The sequence below is a fragment of the Pteropus medius genome, unplaced genomic scaffold (genome assembly GCF_902729225.1).
Source record: "Pteropus medius unplaced genomic scaffold, Ma_sr-lr_union100, whole genome shotgun sequence".
NCBI lineage: Eukaryota > Metazoa > Chordata > Mammalia > Chiroptera > Pteropodidae > Pteropus > Pteropus medius.
Window position 1 is genome coordinate 25,907,257 of NW_024352787.1, and position 17,166 is coordinate 25,924,422.

Consider the following 17,166-nt stretch of genomic DNA (forward strand, 5'->3'; position numbering starts at 1 on the left):
AGAGCTGTGAGACAATAAATTTTTGTTGTTTAAGCCACTCGGTTGTGGGATTCATCGCAGCAGCTCTAGCACACTAATATAGACTACAAAGAGGCATGAGGGAACTTTAAGGGCGATAAAAAGTTTCTGTATCTTGGTTGGGGTAGTAATTACATGAGTATTCACATTTGTCAAATCTAATCAAACTGTATACTTAAAACAAGTACATTTTATTATTATGTATATTATTTCTAAATGAAGCTGATTTTTAAATTTTTTTTTAAATAAAGAACTCAGAGCCCCTGAATTAGGTCACATGGAGAAGCAGAGAGAAAACTCCACTCTCTTGAGCACTAGCTGTGTGCCTCAAATACATCATCACCTGGAGTCCATCACAGAAACCCTTTGATTGAGGTGTGTATGTAGGGGGAATGTATTCTCCATTTTAAAGAGGAAGAAACTGAGGCTCAGAAAGGTCACTTGTCCCAAGTTACACATGCTAAGAGTAGCAGAGCTGGCTTTTAAACTCACTTTGTCTGACGCTCAGGCGTTAGCTGATTTGCTGCAATTTTATTTCTTACCCAATATCATGGACAGTCTCAGGATCCTATAAATAAAGATAGCTCCTAGGCATTCAGCTCTGCAGATAACAGACTTTTGATATCCTTTCCTTCACAGTGGTAAAGAATTTTATCATACTAGAAATAAAATTCTTGGAAGAAAGCCATCACCTGCCTCCTGGCTACAGTTATGATTTAAAGAAAAAGTTCTCCATCCTCTCTTGAATTCCCCCTGCACATGAGAATAAGAGGTGGCCCAGCAGGAAAATAAACTAGAGAGACAATATGTGAAGCATAGAGAAATAACAAAAAGAAGATGAAGAAAAAAAAGATATTGCAAGAAAAGGTCCACAGGAAGTTGGTCAGCATCTTAGGGAAGGATTATCATGTGATGTTTGGTCTAGGTCAGGGATCTACCAAAAGGACATGTTTCCTTGAGCGGATGGATAATTTCCTTCGGTTCCGACCAGTATTGTCTAATAGGTTTCAGTTCTGTCTGTCATGAAAGAGAAGACATTTGCTAACTCAAGGAGGGTTTGGATATAAGCTTTGTGAGTGGGGTCCAGAATATCTGGACAGAGTCCATGGTACTGGCTGCCAAGAACTGGCAGGTCACACAGAGGGAGAAGACCCCAGGGTCTACACCCAGCTGGAAAGGGTATTGATCTTGGGGGCTTGGAACTGGAAGGAAACTATAACTGTGTTGTCTTCCTTTGGGTCTCCCAGAAGCAGAGTCTGAAACAAGGATTGGAATGCAAGTAGCTTATTTGGGAGGTGATCTTAGGAAACTCTGGTAGGAGAGAGAGGAAGCGAGGTAGGGAAGGGAAGGCAATGGATAAGGGGGAGTCATCGAGCAGGTTAGCAGTGAGGGTGACAGTGCAGAATCCCATAGGACCTCTGGGAGATGACAGTGTAGAACACACACCTCAGAACTTCCCCATCTGACAGGTGAGGAAGTTGAGCCATGTTTCCCACTGACTCCCTCCACCATTGGTGAGGGCTGCTGGAGGGTGGGGCTAGTCCTCCAGCACTTAGGACATATCGGGCCTGCCCAGAGCAGAGAAAGCCTCCAGGCAAAGAGGCAATGCTGACTTCAGAAGTCCAGCAGGGGCATGAAAAAAGGTAAATACCCAGGACACATGGTGGAGAACTGTATCAGTCTGCTCAGGCTGCCCTAACAAAGCCCTGCAGATTGAGTAACTTAAACAACGGAAACTTATTTCCTCAGTTCTGGAGACCAAAAGTCCAAGATCAAGAGGTCAGCAGGGCTAGTTTCTCCTGAGGCCTCTCTATTTTCCTTGTAGAGGTAGACAGCCCTCTTCTCTCTGTAGCTTCACATGGTCTTTCCTCTGTTGTCTGTGTCCTATTCTCTCCTTATAAGGATCCCAGTCATATTGGGCTAGGACCCACCCTAAGAACCTCATTTTACTTGATTATCTCTTTAAAGACCCTATCTCCAAATAGTCACATTCTGAGATCCTGGGGGTTAGGGATTTAATATATGAATTTTAAGAGATACAATGCAGCTTATGACAGATGCTACCAACTTCTGCTACAGTACTCAACAAGAGGTGTCCAGGTCATAATTTAGAAAGTCAGAGTGAATATACATACATGAAATCATTATGCTATACACCTAAAACTAATACCATGTTATACGTCAATTATATCTCAATTAAAAAATTCTTTTAAATAAAAAATAAGAAAGTCAGGGTGAGCATCGGGTTTGAAAGTGAGCAGCCATCACAGAAAACATGCTGTAAGTCACAATCCAGAGGGCAATTGGAACTCGTGTCACTTAGGATCGAGTTCTGTGCAGAACAGGATAGTCTTGGAGGCTGCTTTGTAGGGTACAAGCCATGTGCTGTCAAGGTGATCAGTGTCTGTCCATCTTCTTGGGCTTCCAAACTGCAGGAAGCAGTCCCAGGCCCTGTTGCTCCCCTGCACAGGCTTATCAGCTAGTAATCAGATAGGTCACTTGTACTAATGATTCAAGAGTATAGGAGAGTCCACAGAGCACAGGTCCTGGGGGTAAGGCAGCCTTAGCTCCCATTTCCTCCCTGCTATTTACTTGCTGTGGGACATCATACAGGTCCTTACACCTAAATCAGCTTCTCTCCCCAAATATATAAAATAAGAAGAATGAACCTTGCAATGATTATCCCAGTCCAATCCCCAGCATACATGCAGCATCTAAAAATGTGTATTCCATTTCAAACACTGCTGATGGGAGTAAAATTGATTCAACCCTTTTGCAAAACTGTTGGATAGTATCTAGTACAGCTAAAAACACTCCTACCCTATGACCCAGCACTTTCACTCCTAGGTATATATCCAATAGAAATGATATTTAAGTCCACAAAAAATTCATATACCAACTGCATTCACCACAAGTAAAAATGTGAAACACTCAATGTCCATCCACAAGAGAATGGATACAGAAAATGTGGTATATTCATACACCAGAATATTGCTACCCACAGCAACATGCGTGAATAGCACAAAATGTTCATTGTGTGTGTGTTGAGATCCCTCAAAAGTATGAGGTTTTCAAGTCCTGGAACCAGGCACTATTCATCCCTATATCTCAGCACCCTATACAAAATAGGTGCTTATCAAATGACTTTTTAATCAACAAGTGTATGTGTGTGTACACCTACATTCAAAGCTGCCCAATAATCAAGCAAGATGACTGCCAGCTGCCACCACAGCCCAGGTCCTGGGAAAAGGCCACAGCTGGTTATACATCCAGTAAGCCAACATGAGTCTGTAATCAGCTCACCCCATTCCAGCCAGCCTTTGGCAGCTGGAGAACCCTCATTAACTCCACGCACTGCACCAGCTGAAGGGCCCCAGGGGTGCACTTCATCAGGGTGGCGGTAAGAAGGCTCCCTTGTTCTTTCACTTCTCCATTAGGTTCACAACTCTCTAAGCTCTAATTTATCCAGCAATCACTAGAGGTTGAACTGGCTTGTAACAGATTTGTTCACGGATCAAAGTCATCTGACAGAGCATCTGGAGGCTGACCCCAAGCGTAGCATGTGGCTCTAAGTGTCTGCACTCAGCCTGCATCCAGGCAGATGGATAAGCAGGGAGGGAGAGCCCTTAAGGAAGCCCGATGACCCTGTTCCTCTCAAGACTGCCGAGGCATTGTGTTTGGACGTCTGGTAAAGCCCTTCTCACACCGTACCCCAGATCGTAATGTGACAGGAGCAAGATTTATTAACAGGTGAGGTTTCCTCCACCTCCCCCACCTCACTGCCTCTCCTGCATCTTGCTAAAAATATCTCTTTGTCAGCTGGTTCTAGGATACTTGTAATGCTAAGCGAAGAAGCTAAATTAATCTACATAATGAAAAGCTGTGAAAAGGAAGGTGGGGGAGCAAGGACAAAAACACCACAACTGAGAAAGGGAGCTGGAATCTGGCAGGTGAGGGTTCTGGAACTACTGTGGAAAATGGAAATGGGAGCAGAAGAGAAGGTTGGAAAAGTGTGACTAAAGGTTAAAAGTGGGGACCTCACGTGTTCTTTAAGACACCAAGATTGGAATTTCTTTTCATTATCATATAAGAGACTAGACTCTGCATAGAGCCTTATCATGTGAATCCCTGCTTCCTCTTCCACCAGATGGTCATTGGTGTCATTTGACTGATTCTTACACTATACAGTGAGTTCCCACCCAACTGGGAATCAAGTCACACCTGCTTATCCCTGAGGCTGGGCCAGATCAGGATGGTGTGTGCCGATGACTGAATTCAGGGACAGTGCTCAAGGCCTGTCTGACAACTAGTACATGTCTACCTGCCAATGGGAATCAGCAGGACAAAAAAAGCTCACCTTGTCCCCTGATAGAGACCTACAGCCTCCTCAGGATTGTCAAATAAAAATTCGGCTATAGTAAGAGAGACTTATTCCAAAGGATGGAGATGAGGGAGAACTATTGCAATAGGAGGGGAGGAAACTGTTGCAAAAAGGGAACTGTTTCAGAATGCTCTGACCATAAGGTCTGCCAGCGTCTCAAGAATAGGACAGAAAGAGTTTTTCTTCTATAAAAGGGGTAAGAATCCTAAGAACAACAAGTATGTGGAGGTGAGATGAAAGGGTAGGGCGATCAGAGAGTAGATCAGAAAATGTTTGACCCATGCTCTCAGGAGGGGCTGCTTGCTGCCAAAGATCTGGGGCCTGGGAGGAAAGAAGCTTAACCAAAGTTTGGTTAATAAGTATTCATTCCAACTGATCAATGGAGACAGCATTTCAGCTAATTACTTATGAGGCAAAGAGTAAGAATTTAAAGGGTCTGTTTCTGGCCTTGTCATCAGTCAGGAAGCACAGGCCACAACAGAGCCTGCTCACCTGGCAGGAGTGGCTGCACTCAGGACAAACCTCCAGTCCAGTGAAGGATGCCCCACAAGTGCTGAAGAAGATAAATGAGCCCCATGTAGGAGAAGAACTCAGGCCAGAAGTCACTGCCCAACATCCTTCTCAGGCCACTCTCCAGCCTTCCATCCTGCTAGTTGGGTGGTGATCTGCTCTCTCCACTTCACTTCCTGCCTTCTGGGTTTCCTTCCCCCTTTTATGACTTCTCACAGAAGCCTTAACAGCTCCTCCAACCCAAAGATGAGCCACTGGGCCACTTGTTTCCAAAATCTTTTATGAAGAAAGACCTATCTTGTTGTCAAAGCTTTGCCAAAGCTCAATCATATGGTGGTGGATTCCTGGTAACTTGCACAGGGCCAAGCCTGGCTAGGCATATAGTCTGTCCTTTACTGGTCTTTTTGCATAAATTAAATAGTCGAGTGACCATTGATCTCAAGATGTGAATGACTCAAATTTTCATATTTTTAAAGATGATGAAATATTGGCATTTTGCTAACAATTACCAGTATTTCACCTTACACCCATTAGGATAACTCCTATCAAAAAAAAAAAGAAAAAGAAATAAAAGCTGTTAGGGAGGATGTGGAGAAATTGAAACACTTGTGCACTGTTGGTGGGAATATAAAATGGTACGACCACTATGGAAAACACTATGGTGGTTCCCAAAAACTTGAAAATAAGATTACCATGCGATCTAACACTCCTGCTTCTGAGCATACACCCAAAGGAACTGAAAGCAGGAACTCAAAGAGATACCTGCACACCCATATTCATAGCAGCATCATGTACAATAGTCAAGAGGTAGAAGCAGCCCAAGCATTCATCAGCCAATGAGTGGATAAACAAAATGTGATGTATATGTACAATGGACTATTTTTCCACTTATAAAAGAAAGGAAATCCTGACACATGCTACAACATAAATGAACCATGTAGACATTATGCTAAGTGAAATAAGGCAGTCACAAAAAGACAAATATTGTATGATTCCACATGTATGGGGTATCTAAAGTAGTCAAATTTGTAGAATCAGAAAGTAGTATAGGAGTTACCAGGGACCGGGAGAGAGAAAGAGAAATAGGGTGGTGGTGTTCGATGGGAACAGAGTTTTAGTTTTGCAAGATGAAAATGTTCTGGAGATTCATTGTACAACAACGTGAATCTATATAACGCTAGTGAACTATAAACTTAAAAAATTATTAAGATGGCAAAATTTATGTTATGTGTTTTTTATCTCAATGTAAAACTTATTTTTTTAAATTTCTAAATACCAGGACTTTATCCCTGAAGAACAAACAGCATGGTACACCAGAAGGCTAGAGCCCTGAAAAACAGTTGAATGGTCATTCTTCAAGAGTGACCATGCTGCTCTCAGAGAAGCAACGTGTCATCTGGGCCCTGGGGTGTAAACCATCTCCACCCACATCTCCCAGCATTCAAGTACTTTGACCCACATGCTAGGACTCTGCCAACCTATATGACATCCTTATGCAAATTAAAAAAGGGCACCCCTTGGTAGACCCAGCACTATCCACACATAGCCTTGTGAGAGAAGGAAACTTCGTGCAAAGAAAGAGGCACCCCTTCCTCTGGGCAGCAGCAGACCTGCTCACAGTGCACAACTTGGCCATAAAAATGCATACTGAAAGTCAGCACCTCCAGCCACCCTCCTACCAGTTGCCTTTGTTCAGTGTACACACCACCTAACCACATGTGGCGGGCCTGCCCATGCCTTCCTCCAGCCAATACTTCTAGAGTCTGACCAATCCACCGAACAAGTAATTTCCTGTTTGGCCTTGCTTGGGTCTCTGCTGTCCCTTACTTGATTTCTGACATTTCCTCCTGCTAAATAATTGGTTCAAATCATCTGGCCCCTCTAGGAGGTCCACACCCCCAATCCCATCAACGCCACAATTATCGTTTGAAATTCTTCCACAGCTGGTAATGTATGGAAGAAAAGAAATAATCAAGGTATTTACATTCAGACCTAATGAACAGGAGTTTAAGTATATCTGCTTTCCCATGCAGGCTTCCTTTGTCTTCAGGGCTTTTCCTCCTTGGGGAACACCTAAGGAAGGGATGAAGTGGTTTTCCTCCTCCCAGCAGCCCTCCATCCATATAAGTTTGTCACCAGCTTTGTTGGAGAATACCTCATTCCCCAGGCCTCACTCGTTACTTCTTATGTTGTATAAAGCATTTGGAGCAACAAAAATTGAGATCCACTTCCCAGTGCAAAATGGAAGAGAGTAATTTTGGCTGGAGTTATTGAACCAATATAAAGTGACTATTCTGGCTGACCCCACAGGGGTCAGTATGTTCTTTCAATTTCTAATCTCAGTGGAAACATCATTTTCATGGAGGAAAATAAACTCTTTTCCATTTTTTTAAGAAAAGGAGTAGAGAAAGAAAATAAACGATTGCTAACACGCGAACTTTTAATGACTGTGTGGCTCCCCACAAATTTCTTACAGAATTTTGCTTTCCCTCTATGGCTCTTACAGATTAAACTAAAATTAGTCTAGTATGAAATATTGCAGCCTTGTCACATCTTGTGAAATAGAAGCCACCTCCATGCTCCTGTGCTCTTGTCCCTGCTCTCTCAGGAAAAGGATCAATGTCACCGCCAAGGCTGGCATGTCATCGGCGTTGGCAGGTACCACCGTGAGCACGGCAAAGAGGCGGCTGTCCCACTGACAGCATCAGCTGCTGTTTTGCATGTTCCCAGTAGGATGTCACATACAACAGAAGGGGCCGGCGGGGAAGAGCCCCGAGAAGCAAGGAGTGTCGGGTGGAGATTTATCTCGAGCAGTCCTTTTGCCTTCCCCGCCTATATACAACAGAGACACCCACATCCCTTTCACTGGCTCCCTCAATGTATGAAAATGAACATCTAGATCTACCTCTGACACACTGCACTCATTCATTCATTATTTCTTGAACCTTATTATTATCGGCTGAATTGTGCCTCTCCCAAAGTCATATGTTGAAACCCTAACTGCCAGTACCTCAGAATGTGACTATATCTGGAGGTAGTGTCTTTATGGAGGTGTTTAAGTTAAAATGAGGCCCTTAGGGTGGGCCCTAAGCCAATCTGACTGGTGTCCTTATAAGACAAAATTTGGACATACAAAGGTGACACCAGTAATGAGCACACAGAGGGAAAACCATACGAGGACACATGAGGACACAACAAAAAGGTGGCCTTGGGAAAGTTCTGCAAGCCAAGGAGAGAGGCCTCAGGAGACATCAACCTGCCTACACCTTGATTTCAGACTTCCAGGCTCCAGAACTGTGATAAAATTAATTTCTGTTGCTTAAGCCACCTAGTCTGTGGTATTTTATTGTGGCAGCCCTAGCAACCTAATGCACCTACTGTGTGCTGAGCTCTGTGCTGTATGCTGGAAAGGAGCCATGATTCAGCCTCCTGCTTCAAGGAATGCCTTAGAAGGACCCTAAGGGCCTTCCTGAGCTGCCTATGCCTACCACCCCTACCCCTGCTGGTTCCTGCCACACTGGACATCTGCAATTGCCCACCTCAGCAGGCCAGTTTGCCCTTATGGCTTACGTCCCCACTCTGTCTGACACACCCCTCCCACCCTGCACCAGCTGAGCCCTACCCATATCTAAAGATTCGGCTCAGGTATAATCCATCCCTGATCTCCCCAGTACCCAGGTTGAGTTATGGCCTCTCTATTCTGTTCCTATGATCATTTCTCTAACATTACATTCACAATATTGTATTATAATAATCTCCTTATGAGCTTTTCTTTTCCGCAAAACTGTAAGTTCCTCCAGAGTAGGTATTGTGTTTCATTTATAATATATTCTCAGAATCAAAGAGTAAACAGGTAATAAATACTCAGTGGGGATCAGTGGATGGATGATGAATGGGTAGGTGAGTGGGTGGGTGGGTGGATGGATAGATGGATGGAACAAGAAGGGAAGGATAAGGAGAGGGAGGCAGAAAGGAAGAGAAAGAAGGAGAGAGGAAAGGAAAGAGAGATAGGAGAAGGGAGCAAGGAAGAAAAGAAGGGAAGGAGGGAAGGAGGGAGGGGAGGGAGAGGATCCAAGTCCCAGGAAAGGATTCCAAGGCACCTCTGTCCTCTCCAGCACCCTTTCCAGCTGGACTCTGAGTCAACAGGACCATCAGCTCATTCTTCATCATCATCATCATCAAAGCCACCCTAAATACCACTGCAAAGATGCTGCTCCAGGAGAAAGAGAGAGAGAAACAGTCGGAGGCTGAGGACACCTATTTCTGGGCACTTCACAGTGACTCTTGGTACTACTGCAGGATTTTCTCAAGGAGAGGAAAAGACCCTGGACCTTATTTCCATTCTGCCTTTATGTAACCCTCACAAGAACCTTCTGAGGGCAGCATTCACATTATCCTAATATTCTACAGAAAAAGAAAACATAGCACTGGGGTTACAGCCAGAACAGGCTCTATTTATGACACAGCATGACCTCCCCAGAGGGGACAAGCACCCAGAGAAGGGCCCTGTCATTCCAGAGCTCCCATACTGCTGCTCTGAGGAGGCTCAGCGTAGAGGAAAGAGCTTACCCTTGACCATCAGAGATGGCTCCCCACACAAATTACCTACACTTTCCAAAGCTTAGGCCCCTTTTTTGTAAAATCAGAACCCAACCTCACATGACTGCGGTCAGGATTTAAACAAATTAGGTATATATGATGGTGCTGAGGAATTATTTCCAGGAAAAGGCATATGAGGTGGGTTTGAAGGAGCTGAGATTTCAGCACAGGGAAGAGGAGATAGACTTTTTCTTAAGATGGAAACTTTCTCTTCACAAGCATTCTGCCTCAAAACCCAAAATGGGTTAGAAATGGGGCGAGATTTCAACCAGAGGCCAGGCCTCAAGAGCAGCATCAAAGGATGAGCTAGGCCCCCTGATAGGGTAAATCAGTAAGCCAGTGCTACCTTTCTATAAATCATGACTATGAGGGGCCACTTCCTGGGGCACTGCACTGCCCTGTGAGCACAGACTTCTTTATAAAAGTGAACATAGAAATAACCACAAACTCTTGCTGAAAGAGACACCTTCTTACCCATCTTACAGGTAAAAAAAATAAAAGTGAACCCTGGGAAGGGGAAGATTTGGTCAAGGTCACACAAGCCATTGAAGGGCCCATTAGGACATTGTCTCTACCTGATCCCACTCCAAATACTCTCCCTGCATCAATTCCAGCTCCTTCTCAGCAACACATGATATTGAAATATTTTTCAACACAGTTAGGAGCCTAGAATTCAAGAGGTAAATGAATTTTAGTATCCATAATTTGTTCCCTAAAGGCTTGCTATATGGCAGACACAATATTAATTTGCTCTAATCTTTACCACAAACCTCTAAGAAGGTATTATGTTGTCCATTTTATAGTTGTGGAAACTGAGGCTCAAAGAAGCTTAAAGGACTTGACCAAGCATTTAATTTGGAATGCTTTTGTTGTAGGTAGCAGAAACCTCAACTAACATGGCTTTAAGCGAAAGGATACATGTTTTTTATGCAGCAGGAAGTTTGGACTTTGGTGGCCCCGTGGATGTTTCTGCAACTTAATAAGGTCTTTAAGGACTCTGCCATTTTCATCCTTCTGCTCTGTTTTCTCAGCGTGTTGGGTTTCATCCTCCCTATTATCATTCATGGCTGCAATATGGCTGTCAAAACTCACATATCCTCAGCAGCATGCAAAGGAGGAAGGGAAAGAAAAGGGACAAAAACCTTTCTCCATGCTTGTCTCATTCTTATTATTGTAAAAAGTCTTTCTAGAAGCTGCCAGATTTCCTCTTGCATCTCATTGGCCAGTCTTGGGTTACAAAAACACCCATAGGCCAATCACTGCAGACCAATCTGCAAAGGGAAAGAGGGCCGTGAGCAATTTAGGCCAGTTATAGTTCACTCTCTACAGCTGGGCATCTTATTGCCTAGACAGAATTGGGATTCTGTTAGGAAGAAGGCAGTGTATATTGGCTGGACATCCAACAAGGTCTATCACACCAAACTAGTAAGTGCTGGCATTGGGCTTTGATCCCATGTAAAACTGATGCTTAATCCAGACATCCCATTATGCTGCCCTGCCAGCATCATCTCTTCTGACCCTCTCTCCTCAGGTCCATGTCTACTAAGAGACAGTTCATGAAAAGGATATTCTCATGGTGGGTGAACCTTATAGTACTTTATAGATACAAATTTCTTATAAAACCTGATATTTCAAAAACAAGCAGTTTTCAAAGTGGGGGACATTGCTTGTGAAGTGGCATCAAATGCCGCCAAGCGATTAGATGTCACTCCTCACTTTACAGATTTGAAAATACTTACACTCTATAAGAAGTAAAATAAGTCTGGCAGGTCTGCAGTTTTATTCTTACAATAGAAGAAATTCCTATTGCTGGCAGACTGGATTAGTTTGGATGCTGCTGCTTGCAAGGAAAAGAAAATCTGGCTCAAATGGTTTTAATCAATAAGAAGAATTAATCAACTCCATAGCTAAAATTTCTAAAGATAAGATAGGCTTCAGAAATAGCTAATCAGGTTTTGGGTTTTTCTCTGTTTTTCTCTGAGTGTAAGCTTTGTCTTCAGGCTGGCTTACCTCAAGGTTGCAAAATGGCTGTAATAGTTCCAGACCTCAAATCTGTACACTACGTCATGCAAAGCAAAAGAGTTTCTTTGTCTCAGCCTTCCCAGATGGAGTCCTAAGATTCATTCTGATTTGTCCAGCTTAGGTTCTATGCCAGGCTACCCAGAGTTGATCAGAGTGGTCAGAAAGGTGGGCTGGCTTAGCTCATGTCATGGGCTACTCCCCTGGATTTAGGAGTGAACCAGTTTCCTCAAAATCACATGCATCCCCAAACAGAAATTGGAGCATACTGGCTGTCCACTACAGCCAGGATCAGGAGAGCGATGCCAGAGAGGAGAGCCTCGAGCTGGAGAAGCACTGTTCATCTGGAAAGTGCTGCAGGTTGAACAAAATGGTTAAGAGGAAGGAGGAGGAGGAGGAGAAGAAAGAGAAGAAGGAGGGAGAGGAAGAGTGAAGAGGGAGGAGGAAGAAGAGGAACAAACTCTATGGAAAACAATATGAAGATTCCTCAAAAAAATAAAAATAGAACTACTATATGATGCAGCAATTCCACTTCTGGGTATTTATCCACAAGAATTAAAATCAGAATCTTGAAAAATTAGCTGCTCTCCCATGTTCATTGCAGCATCATTCACAATCGTCAAGATGTAGAAACAACCTAAATGTCCATTGACAGATGAAAGGATTTTTAAAATGCTATATATGTATACACACACAAATGCACAATGGAATACTATTCGACCTTAAAAAAGAAGGAAATCTTGCAATATGCAACAGCATGGATGGAGCTGGATAGCATTATGCTTAACAAGCCAGTCACAGGACAAATATTGCATAATTCCACTTATGTGATGTATCTGAGATAATCAAACTCTTCAAAACAAAAGTAAAATGATGGTTGCCAGGGTCAAGGGGAAGGGGAAATGGGGAGCTACTAATCAATGGGTATAAAATTCCAGGTATGCAAGATGAATAAGTTCTAGAGATCTACTGTACAACATTGTGACTACAGATAATGATACTAGATTGGATACTTAAAAACCTGATACAGCTGGTAGATCTCAGCTGTAAAACACAATAAAACACAATTTAAAATACAAAGAGAACCATTAGTCCAGAGGTAGTAATCCTGGCAGTGACCATAGCAACATCACAGGCAGAGGAACCAGCAAAGTCAAGGCTGGGCAGCAAGAAGAGGCAGACAAACTGATGCAGGGGACAGTGTGTAGTGGTGTGAAATTGGACCCTGGGGGAAGAGAGAGAAATGGAATGAGAAGTGTGGATGGGGCCCTGTCTCCAGGCAGAATTTCAGAATTTGCACTCTTTTTAAAGGGGGAAAGTTGAGGAGGGAGGAAATTGTATGATTTGCATTCTAGAAAGCTGGTTCTCTAGGGTCTAAAAGGACCAACAAAGGAACAGGAAAGGAGGTTCAGAGCAAATACATGAAAGATGTGGAGGCCAATCGGCCAGTCCCACATGTATAATTTTTACACTCACAAAATGCAGCTTAGCCAAAGGCATTCGTGCCCAAAGCTGGCCCCAGGCCTCTGGTGGCTTTTAAATCTACTGGACTCTCAGAAATCCCTCCATGGTCTGAGGTGGCAACCTCACCACAAATGGTCATTTCAGAATCTACCTGCTGCTCAGACAGGACAATCGTGAAGGTTTTGCTAGGGTCTAGTCATAGGAGGCCCTAGGAGCCAGTAGATACCCTCCCCAAGCAGCTGTTCCCAAGTGTGAGCCTGAGGTCAGGACCCCCAGGTGCCATAAGGGTCCGTTGGTGTGACTTCTGGGTGAACCCTTCCCAGGAGTGAACAGAGGCTCTGGGTCGCCCCAGCACAGGGTCCTGCTCATGGGAAGAGGCTCCTGCATAGGCCAGGTACCACCTCTGTGCCAGCATTCCATTTAAGCTCACAATCTCCCTGTTTTATAGAGGAAGAAACTGGGGCTCCAGAAAGTGAAGGGACATGCTCAAAGTCACACAGCTGAGAGCCGGGACTTAAACCGACTTTCTAACACTAGGCCCAATGGACTCTCCACCCTGCTTCACCCACTCACCCACAGCCTGGGAGGAATGATCGGTATTATCATCATTGTTTTCCCTTTATTGTGAAAGTTAGTCCTGAGTCTGAGTCAAAAGCTCCCAGAGAGTATGTCTCAATTTTCTAAATGTGGGTGCCAAAGGACCATCCTAATAGACTGGTACACGAAAACAGAGATTGACGCAATCTGTAGATTTTTCTATCTTGAAAAGACATCTTGACTCCTACACTTCCTGGCTGTGTCATTGGACAAGTTACTGAACCTCTCTGTGCCTCGGTGCCCTCAACTGCAAAGTGGGAAAGTGGTACACATCTCAGGGGGGTGCTGTGAGGATTATATTAGTTAAGACCTATACACTGCTGGCCACATAGAATGCGCCTGATAATGAAAAGCTATCATCATCCTGATTATTCTGGGTTGCAAAGTGTCCTCCATCCTCCTCTCCGTGTCTGTATTCCCTTCTCCAACACGTGTGTATTACACAGACTGGACAGACCATGAAAAGAGAAAAATCTTCAGGCCTGTGGATGTTTATTAATGTGAATTCCCATTAAAACTATTTTCGGACGGGGTTTCCTGGGGCTTGGACCATGCTCCGTTTGTGCTCTTGTTCTTTGCAGCAAAGTTGAAACAGGGACGATGTGGCTATTTGAGTGAATGTGAGTCATTATCCCTCTGAGCAATCACAACAACAAAATGTTATTTTTGGAAACTTGTGCTGGCGTATCTGCCAACAGGAAGGCTTGGGGACTGTAAGAGTGGGAGGTTCTATCAGGAAGAAATCATGCTAGCTGTTTCAGGCAGAGTATGTTTATTGCAGAGAATAAGTCTCTAATGTGTTGGAAAATCTGAAAGCAGAATAAGGAAGAGGAGGAACCTGGAGGGTGCTATCTACAGGAAGTAACCACCCCCACTAGCACTGGGGAACGAAAAGAAGGGAGTAGTGTTGGCAGAGCCAGAACACATTCTGTGCTATGCTGTGGAAGACTGTTCAGCAGACTGAACTGCCAGGGGCAGGGAATGGGGGCCTGGGCCAATGCTGGGGCCTTGAAAGAAAAGGGACCACCAGCCTGTGCTGAGGCCACTGAGGCCTAAGCTGGCAGCATTGATGGAACACAGCCACTCCAACAGATGTTTCCAGAAGCAGATGGAGGAGTGGTAGCTTCTCCCTCCCTTCCAACTTCTGATTTCCCACCCTGCCTCCTATGGGCCTAGAAACAGGTTTGCAGACTCCTCACCCCTCATGATAGAACAGGGTACAGGCCATGAAGGGCTGAGAGACACTGGTGAGAAAGTGGAACAGGAACTGACTATTGGCTACGTGCACCAAGGGCTGCTCTGTGAGGGACAGAGGACTAAATGGAGAACCAGACCCTGCCTTCAGGATCATACAGCCCAGTTTGAAAGAGGAGGCCTACTCACATGAAAGAGACATGATAAGCCACATGCCCATGGGATGTCACAGAAAAGAGGCTAATGGACTGTGGTTTCTTGGAAAACTTCAAAACTTCCAAGGAAATGTGGGATTTGAGCCAGAATAAGGAAAATTGGAAAATATGGGTTTTTGAGAAATGGGGAACATGATATGCAAAGATTCCAAAATTCTGCCTTTGAACTTTGGAATATGAATTGTGGTTGATTGGATTCTGCTCCCAATCTCAGGCTCTGTCCCTGTAGGGATAATTGTTCCTGCCTCACTGACGGGGACCGGCCATGGGATTGGCTTTGACAGTGGAATGTGCCGATTCCCAGTGGAGGCTTAAAGAGGTGCTTTTACAAAGCCCTTGTCAGCTAAGGCCTTGTGAGAAAATGTGGAGCCCTGTGAAAGGAAGTGGATGAGCCTAGGCATGCTGGCAGGCCACCCCAGGGTCTTCTTAAATCAGCATGGCATAGTCACTATGGCTGAAGAGTGGAAACAACACAAATGTTTATCAATTGATGAATGGATAGATACAATGTGCTACATCCACACAATGGAATATTATTCAGCCGTAAAAAAGAATGAAGTTCTGATACATACTACAAGGACAAACCTTGAAAGTGAAAGCTAAATGCCACATACTGCAAGATTCTATTTATATGAAATGTCCAGAACAGGCAAATCCATAGAGGTAGAAAGTAGATTAATGATTGCCTAGGACTGGAGGGAGAGGGATCCAACAGGAGACAGCTAAGGGGTATAGGGCTTCTTTAAAGGGGTAATAGAAAAGTTCTGAAATGAACTATGGTGAGGTATGCACAAATCTGTGAGTATATTAAATACCATTGAATTATACAGTTTAAAAAGGCAAATTTAATTCTAAATAGTATAGAATTGTATCTTGATAAAGCTGTTAAAAAAAATAAGCATGGCCATATGAGGTCAGCCCTCCACTATTTCAGAGAAATCCTTGTTTCCTTCTGAGAGTCTATAGGAGCACCGAAAATATGGACCAGATCTAGCTGCAGAGCCAGTTGTACAGGGAGCTACAACAAGAACTTGGCTCCTCTCTCCATCACTCATCTATCCTACACAAGCACCAAGATGCCAGCCACGGTGCCAACCTCAGCTCCAACTCACACACATACGATTGAACCAGGAGGGACCTCATGGGTCATCCAAGTCTAATTGGCTCTTGTTACAGGTCCAGAGAGGAGAAATGACCTGCTCAAAGGTACAGAGCCAGTTAGTGGGAAGCCAAAACACTACCCAGTGAGCATGAGCCACAGAAATTTCTTTGATCAGATCAGAGTATTAAATTTATGCCTACCGTGGGAAAAGTCCACTTCTCTACTCAGCTAGAGCTTGCAAAGCCATGAACTTGGAAGTCAGTCAATATCATGTTCATGTGACATAAGGAAAGGACCAGGGAGAAGACACTGTCAGTCAAGGTCTCTGACTTGAGCCATCTACAACCTCTAATAGGAACAGACAAGCTAGTGTGCAGGGGAGGGTGCCGCTGAGCTGGCATCTGCCCATCTCTATCTAGTGAGACGGTGCTAAGAGTTTCCCTACATAAGAACACAGCATCTTACAAGTATAGAGTAATTTAAAGACACTTTGTCAGCTCCCTGCCCTTAACAGAGTGGAGACTCCCAACTTTTTATTATATGGTAGTGGGGGACGGGAGGATAAAAATGATGTGTAACTTGGCAAGCGATATACCTACTTTGTGCAGTTCTACCCTCAAGGAGCTTGTAAGGGTAAGGGTTAACACAATTATCTAGAATATAAGGTAGATGTATGATCAAGTGACACTTGTTACTAGGGCAGGAGGGGGTCTGCAGCTGGGACATCGGGCATTGAAGCAAGACAGAAACTGAGGTAACAAGAAGGAGGAATACAGGGGGGAGCCATGCTCCCTAGCCCACAATGGGTGCTCAAGAAAGGCTGGCTTTCCTCTAGATGTGTGCTGTGCCATAGTGAGTGGAAGCTGTGATACCATGATTTATAACAGAAAATATATATCTCTTCCTCCACCCCTTTTCTGGCTCACAGCTCTTGAAACCCTTGGAATTTCCTGTGATGAGAGCATCAATGTGTCTTTTGTTATGTTAATGAGGTAGCTTTGGAAAGCACCTAAGGTTGGGGATTGTTGGCCAGTGGAGCCTGCCCTGTGATTGATTAGAGGGTTAGG